Consider the following 7536-nt stretch of genomic DNA (forward strand, 5'->3'; position numbering starts at 1 on the left):
CACACACACACACACACACACACACACACACACACACACACACACACACACAGATGAGGGAGAGGGAGAGATTTAATGGGACATTCAACATTCCAGTGGTGACATATCTTTCATCCTAGGACTCAAAAGGCTGAGGCAGAGGGAGAGTAAGAGAGAGTGAGAAGGAGAGGGAGAGAGGGAAGGGAGAGGGGGAGGGAGAGAGGGAGGGGAAAGGGAGGGAGAGGGCTCAGCAGGAAACTGATGAGCTGAATTGATTCCTTGGACCTACATGGTACAAGAGACAACTGACCTGACAGTGAACTGTCCTCTGACCCCCACATGTGTGCAGTGACAATAGTGTACACAGTCATGCAAGAGTCTGAGGCAGGAGGATCGATGTGAGTTTGGAGACAGCCTGGGTTACACAGTGAAACCTTGTTTCAGCAAAGACACATGATAATACAACGCAACAAAACAATAAAACTAAACAGCAACAGCAAAGACTTTATGACCTTTACCTTGACAAACTTTGGACTTGGGGAACCTGTGGTCTCATGTGTTCAGTTCTCCTTGGTCTTTGGAGGCAGGGTCTCATGCAGCCGAGGCTGGCCTGGAAGTAACTCCTGACCCTCCTGCCTCCATCTCGGATGACAGGTGTGCACCACCAGGCCTGGTTTATGAGGTGCTGGGGATGAAGCCCAGGGCCTTGAGCATGCTAGTTGAGTCTGTCAACCGAGGGCCATCCACAGCTCTGGTGGTGTGTGGTGGGAGCCTTCCCCTTTTCATGGTAACATGATGTTTCACTGTGCAGATAGGCAATGGCTCACCTTTCCTTCCCCAGAGGACGAATATGAGGTTGTTCCCAGGTTTTGCCTGTGAATGAATGCTGTAACTGTCTCTCACAAGTATCTTCCTAAACATGCCCATTTCCTCCAAGGCAGGATTTTTTTTTAAAATTTAATTTAATATTTAGTTTTTGGCTTCTGAAACAGGATTTCACTGTGTAACAGCCCTGGCTGTCCCAGAACTTGCTTTGTAGACCAGGCTGGCCTTGAACTCACAGAGATCTGCCTGCCTCTGTCTCTTGAGTACTGGGATTAAAAGTATGCACCAATGCCCAGCTTAAGTTTTGGTTTTTGGTATAAGATGTTTTTGTAGCTCAGTCTGGCTTTGAGCTTGAAGAACCCTCCTGCCTCAGCCTTCCAAATATTGGGCAAGTGAAATCATTGGCTCAATATTGGTACATGCTTAATTTTCTAAGATTAAAACTATGAATCTTTCCCTTTCTTTTTGTTTTTACAAACTGTGATTTATTTTTTAAGGTTGCTTAAATTTGTTTTTCTTACTTAATTAAAATAATTACTTACTGAATAAGAACTTAGTACATGAATATAAAGTGTTTTGATAAAATCCATCTCCTAAACCAGGCATAGTTACACACACCTTTAATCCCAGCCAGGGCTACATTGAGAAACCCTGTCTCAAAAAAAGCAAAAAGCAAAACCATCTCCTAATGAACAGTAGTTTTCTTTTTAAGAAGCCACTTAAATTAAACAGATGGTTGGGGATTTAGCTCAGTGGTAGAGCGCTTGCCTAGCAAGCACAAGGCCCTGGGTTCCATTCTCAGTTCAAAAAACAGATTTATTTAAAATTAAACAGACAATTTGGGACTGGAGAGACAGCTCAGTGGTTAAATCATTGGCTACTCTCGCTGAGCGCCCAAGTTTGGGTCCAAGTACTCAAGTTTGGGTCCCAGCACCCATGCATTGCCTCACAGCAGTCTGTAACTCCAGCTGCAGCATGTCCAATGCCCTCTTCTGGCCCACGTGAGTACTACACCCACACATGCACATACCCCCACATACATAAACATATACACATTAATAAAAGTAATATAAATCCTAAAAATTAATCAGAAACTAAATCACTTAATCACATAGCCTCAAATGCCATCATTATTATGCAATGACACAGTGAACCCATATATTGTTATTAAAGTTTTTATTGTGATGAAATTCACGCACTGTAACATTTCCCATGTTTTCTGTTGTTTTTTTTTTGTTTTTTTTTGTTTTGTTTTTTCTTTTTATTTTGAGGCTCAGTTTCATGTTTTCCAGGCTGTTCTTGAACTGGCTATGGAATCAAAGATGAGTTTGAACTCCCGACCCTTGTGTCTGCACCTCCTCATTGCTGGAATGATAGGTACCTGCTGCCAGGCCTGACTTCAACATTTCCCATCACAATCATATTTTTGCTTTAGTATTTGAGACAGGGGTTCAGGCACACCAGGCTAGTGTCCAAACCCTTTAAGTTACATGTTGGTTTATTGTGTGTGTTCACACACACCTCCACAGTGTTCATGGGAGTAGAACACGGGACAAGTTCCACAAGTTGCTGCTCTCCTTTTACCATGTGGGTCCCAGCTAAGCCCTCTCCCTGGCCCCACATTAACACTTTCTATAGTGTTGGGCTCTGTTCAGTGGTACTGTACTGTAGTAAGTACAGTACAGTCCTTCACCGCATCCGCCACCGCAACCACTGTCTTTAGAACCTTTTGGTGGTGCTGTGTTTGGGGGTGCGTGCTTGTCATTCCAGCACTGGGAAGGTGGAGGACAGAGGTCAGGAATTCAAGGTCATCTTTGGCTCTAGAGTGAATTTAAGGCCTGCCTGGACTATATGAGACCCTGCCTCAAAAGCCGACATTCTTTCTTTCGGGATGTATTTTTGGAGGGTGTGGCTTAGGGACCTTGAAGGTCTTAGACTGACTTCTGATGGATCTCCCTCTTTCTTTCTTGTCTCTGTTGCAATGGGAGGAAGAGGCCTTTGTAATCCCCAGTGTGGTCAAGGAGGGCTCTGGATGGTTATTGTTTCATTCTGTGAGGTGGTCTGGAGAACTTTTGTCTCCGACATCACTTGAGGGGACCAATCCGAGGGGCTAGCACAAGAACCTCGGTTCAAATCCCCAGTACCCATCTAAAAAGCTGGGCATGGCTGCAAGTGCCTGGAGAGTTGAAGACGGGGTGCTGAGAGCTCACTGAGGCCGATGACGTAGATGAGTCTGCAGCTCCTGCTTCTCAGGGAAAACATGTCTGGAGGCAACAAGACACAGCGGAAGAGGAAGATATCTGACTCCTGCTCCCATCTCCATGGGAGGGTGCACAGGCACACCCACACCCACACTCACATGGATGCACAATAGTCACATACACACTCACACATACACACATAGAGACTGACATACACTCACATTCACATACACACACCCACATGCATACTCTCACATATATACACACTTATATATACTCACTCATCTACATAAGTGTGCTCACACATATGCACTCATATATATGCATTCACTCATATATCTATATCTATATATACACTCACATATACTTAGTAATACACACACACACACACACACACACACACACACACACACGAGTTCAGAAGTAAAGTGAGCCATCAAGAGTTAATGAAAGGGGTGGGCTGGGGTGATGGCTCCGGAGTTAACAGCAGCAGAGTTCAGATCCAGTCACATGTAACAAGCTGGGCATTCTGCAAACACTTGTAACACCAGCTCTGAGGCTGCTGAGGGGATGTGAGTCCCAGGATCAGTAGAGACCCTGCCTCAAAGGAACAATGTGGAGAGTGAAGGAGAGGCCACTCCATGCACAGTACTGGCCCAGGCCTATGGTGGATTTTGACTGTTATCTTGACTTGTATGGAGGGCACTTAGGAAACAGGTTCTGGAGAAGGCTGAAGTGTGTGCTCAGCATTCTGAACCAGGAAAGACGCCCTGGGTGGCACTGGTCCCGCTGGGCGGAAAAAGAGGAAGAAAAGGAAAGTTCACAGATATACATGCCCAAGCCCTGTTGAACTTGCCTGTGTGAGTGCATGTGAGTGAAACTGTGTGTGTGTGTGTGTGTGTGTGCAAATGCATGTATGTGAGTGTACGAGTTCATGTGTGAGTGTGTGTGCTTGTATGAGTGTGTGAGTGCAGGTGTCTGAGTGTGTGAGAGCTTGTGAGTATGTGTGAATGTGAGTGCATGTGAGTGTGTGAGTTCATGTGTTTGAGTGTGTGAGTAGGTGTGAGTGCCTATGACTGTGAGTGCCTGTGTAAAGTAGGTGTGAGTGTGTGTGTGTGTGTGTGTGTGTGTGTGTGTGTGTAGGTGTGTACCATTCTGTGGCAGTTAGGGGAGCTTTGGGTGTCAACCCCCACTTTCCACATAGTTTGAGTCTGGGCCTCTATTTGTTGTTGGCACACCAGGCAGGCTGACCCGGAGCATCCCCGGATTCCGTGTCACTCCAGGATGACAGATGTGCTCTCCGAGTGTGCCTGCTGGGATTCTGACAGCAAGTGCTTTATCCACTGAAAAGTGCTTTTGGCTCCCAAGCCAGAGAACGTGCATTTTTTTGCACTTGCCTATGGATAGGTGACCCCAGGGTCTTCAGCCTTTGAGTGGGGACTGGTTTCCTCACGTTCCTCATGGAGGTTTCTAGGCATCGTGTTCCAGACTGGGGTTGTGCTGTCGATGCCCTGCTTGTTTGGAGACTCCTCGATGGGCAGTGGTGGCGCACACCTTTAATCCTATCACAGAGGCAGAGACAGGTGGAACTCTATGAGCTCAAGGCCAGCCTGGTCTACAGAGCGAGTTCCAAGACAGCCAGGGCTGCACAGTGAAACTCTGTATGAAGTAAATACATTGCATACATGTGTGACATTCATGTATGAATGCATGTATCAATAAATGAGCAAAGCCACCCTGCATGTCTCTCAGACTTGGACACAAACTGGGGCAACCGCGCATGCTCCCACTCTGTGTGTCACGGAGCCTTGGAAGCAGAAGCAGTTCAGCGGAGTATTGGAAGAGTCACCAGTGACTCACAGATCTGGAGAGGGAGGAAGCCGGCTCAGGATGATGCCCAGACTGCAGCCATGCAAACATCAGGGGCCACTCTGAGTCATGCCTGAGTTTTCTGCCCCAGAGACAGAGACAGCCCAGAGCCCTGTCCTGCGTTCGGTGGCTAGCCATTGCGTAACTTACTTGTCCACTTCCTGTGGCAGCATACCTGACAAGCACAGTGTGAGGTGGAAACAGTTTAATTAGAACATAGTTTGGCACCTGCTCTGCAGTATTTTGTTTGTGTTCTGACAAATAAAGCCTGCCTGGAGATCAGAAAAAAAAAAGTTTCTGGAGGCTGGCTACTCTGCTTCCTTAGTCTTTCAGTTTCACCCTAATATCTGACTCCGGGTTTTTATTTAATAAGACTAAATAGGATCGCACTTCATCTGGCATCCAACTTTTGGGGCACAAAGTCAGGAAAAAGCCACACGAACGTGGCTTTGCAGCCACTGGCACACACCGGAGCTGCACACGGGGACTCCCGCCGGAGCCTCTGAGCCAGTTTTGGGGTTTTTCTGTTGCAACCTCTCTACAGCAAACTCCACAGGCTCTTGGGCTCCAAATGCCACGGGAGTGAGCGGCTTTGGCACGTTCCCGGTGGGTTGTGGGCTCTCTCTGGACCCCTCCTTGGCCTGCTGCCACATCAGCAGCTGCCTTGGCACCTGCTCCAGCTTCTACTGCTCTGCACAGCACTCAGCCTCCCAATTCAGAGTCATCTTTACCATCATCGTCAGCGGATTTGGTGAGACAGCCGGGAATTCTTAAATGGGGGGAATTAGTCAAAACAGAGTTTTTTTCCGACATTAAAAAATGGGAAGCACTATTATGATGGAGGGAGTTATTTCCCTGTATGATTATGCAAAGTTTAAGAACAGAACAATTAAATGAAGGCATGATCAACTGAACTGGGGTTGACATAATTTTTATTTTCATTTTGATAACTCATTATTGGTTTGATCATCCTTGGTGTATCTTTGAAAAAGTTGGTTTATATGAGTGACAAGATACAGACCTTAGAAAAGCTTATGAAAACAGATCATAGAGATATTCAGACCCAAAGGAATTTAAAAGAGAACCAACCTCATCATTATATTACAAAATTAGAGAGGAACAGCCCAAGGTTTTCAAACGACGGAACAATTGCTGACAAGGCTGTGTAAGAGCTGAATGGATTCCTGTGAAAACCATAGCTATGAGGAGATTTAAGGAAGTGATAGCCTCACATGGCATGCATTCACCTTTTGTGAAGCAGATGTTAACTTCATGGTCAACTAGTAACAGCAGTGTCCCACAGGACTGGAGAGACTTGGTTACAGCAGTATTGGACCTTGATCCCCAACTATAGTAAAGGACTTGGTGGAAAGACGAGGCTAAGACCATTGAACAATGAAGTAGGGCCAGAGGTGTGGAAATCTCCCAAGACCAACTCTTTGGAGAGGGAGATTATGCTGATGGACAAAAACAGTCTTGATATGATGACCACACCCCGGATCTCTGCTGTGCAGCAGTTTTGAATGCCTGAGACAGAATTGAAGAAGTTGGAAAGAGAACTGAGTCATTTGCTAAAGTTATACAATGCCCAAAAGGAACCTTCACTGATTTCTGACGAAGATGGACTTCAGCAGTAAATAGAATGACACCACATTCAGAAGCTAGACAAATAATAATTGAATCTTTGGCTTTTGAAAATGCTAATTCACAATGCAAAAGGGTAATTAAAGGCAAGATCAGCACCCATAGAAGAATGGGTCCAAGATACAATCAATATTGAATCACATAACCATGATGATGCTTGGATAAGAGAGGTGATTTCCAGAGTCTTGAAGAAAAATCAAAACATCAGGTGTTTTAATTGTGGCAAACAAGGTCACCTAAAAAGGGATTGTAGACAGGGCATTCCTAGAAACAGTGATTTTTTTTTTTTTTTGGAATAATCCAAACAGAAGGCTCCCCCCTTCTGGAGTGTGCAGAAGGTGTAGCAAAGGCAGACATTGGACCAATGAATGTAGATCAACAAGGGACAGACAGGGAAATGCCTTGGTGGGGGACTCTTGCAGGCCCCCATGTCAAATTTGGTTCAGTCATTAACCACGGGGGAAACTCTTCCCTGGAGCACCTAAAAAAATTAGATTGGAATAAAAAAGACCTCTTGGTTAGAAGAAGCAATAGTTCACCAACCAGCATGACCATATAATCTAAACTAATTTAAAAGACTAACAAATGCTTTTCATTTGATCAAATATAACTTGCCAAAAGGGAAACTCCCCAAGTTAGGGTTGGGGCAGGGTTTTGTTTTTGTTTTTCCAGAAATATAAAAACAACCGTCTTGAGGAATTTAAAGACCTTTGGACAAATAAGCATCCAAAGAAGAGAGAGAACTACCCTGAAAAAATTACCAAGGAAAGGAATAATCTGACTGAATGCAATCTCTGACATCTTCAAAAAGATGATGGGATACCACAGTGATGATTCCACCTAGACTATGGTAACACCACTAAACACCCATGAAGATCGGCTTTGGACTACAAACTGCTCAGGACAATTTCAAGGTGGCTGGCTGAGATGATCCAGCCTCACAGACTGCTCTAGCGAGGATTTGAGACAAGCCTTGCTCTTTCCCATCACACAGAGACTGGACAATAAATGATAGAGC

The sequence above is a fragment of the Onychomys torridus genome, chromosome 21, assembly GCF_903995425.1.
Source record: "Onychomys torridus chromosome 21, mOncTor1.1, whole genome shotgun sequence".
Lineage (NCBI taxonomy): Eukaryota > Metazoa > Chordata > Mammalia > Rodentia > Cricetidae > Onychomys > Onychomys torridus.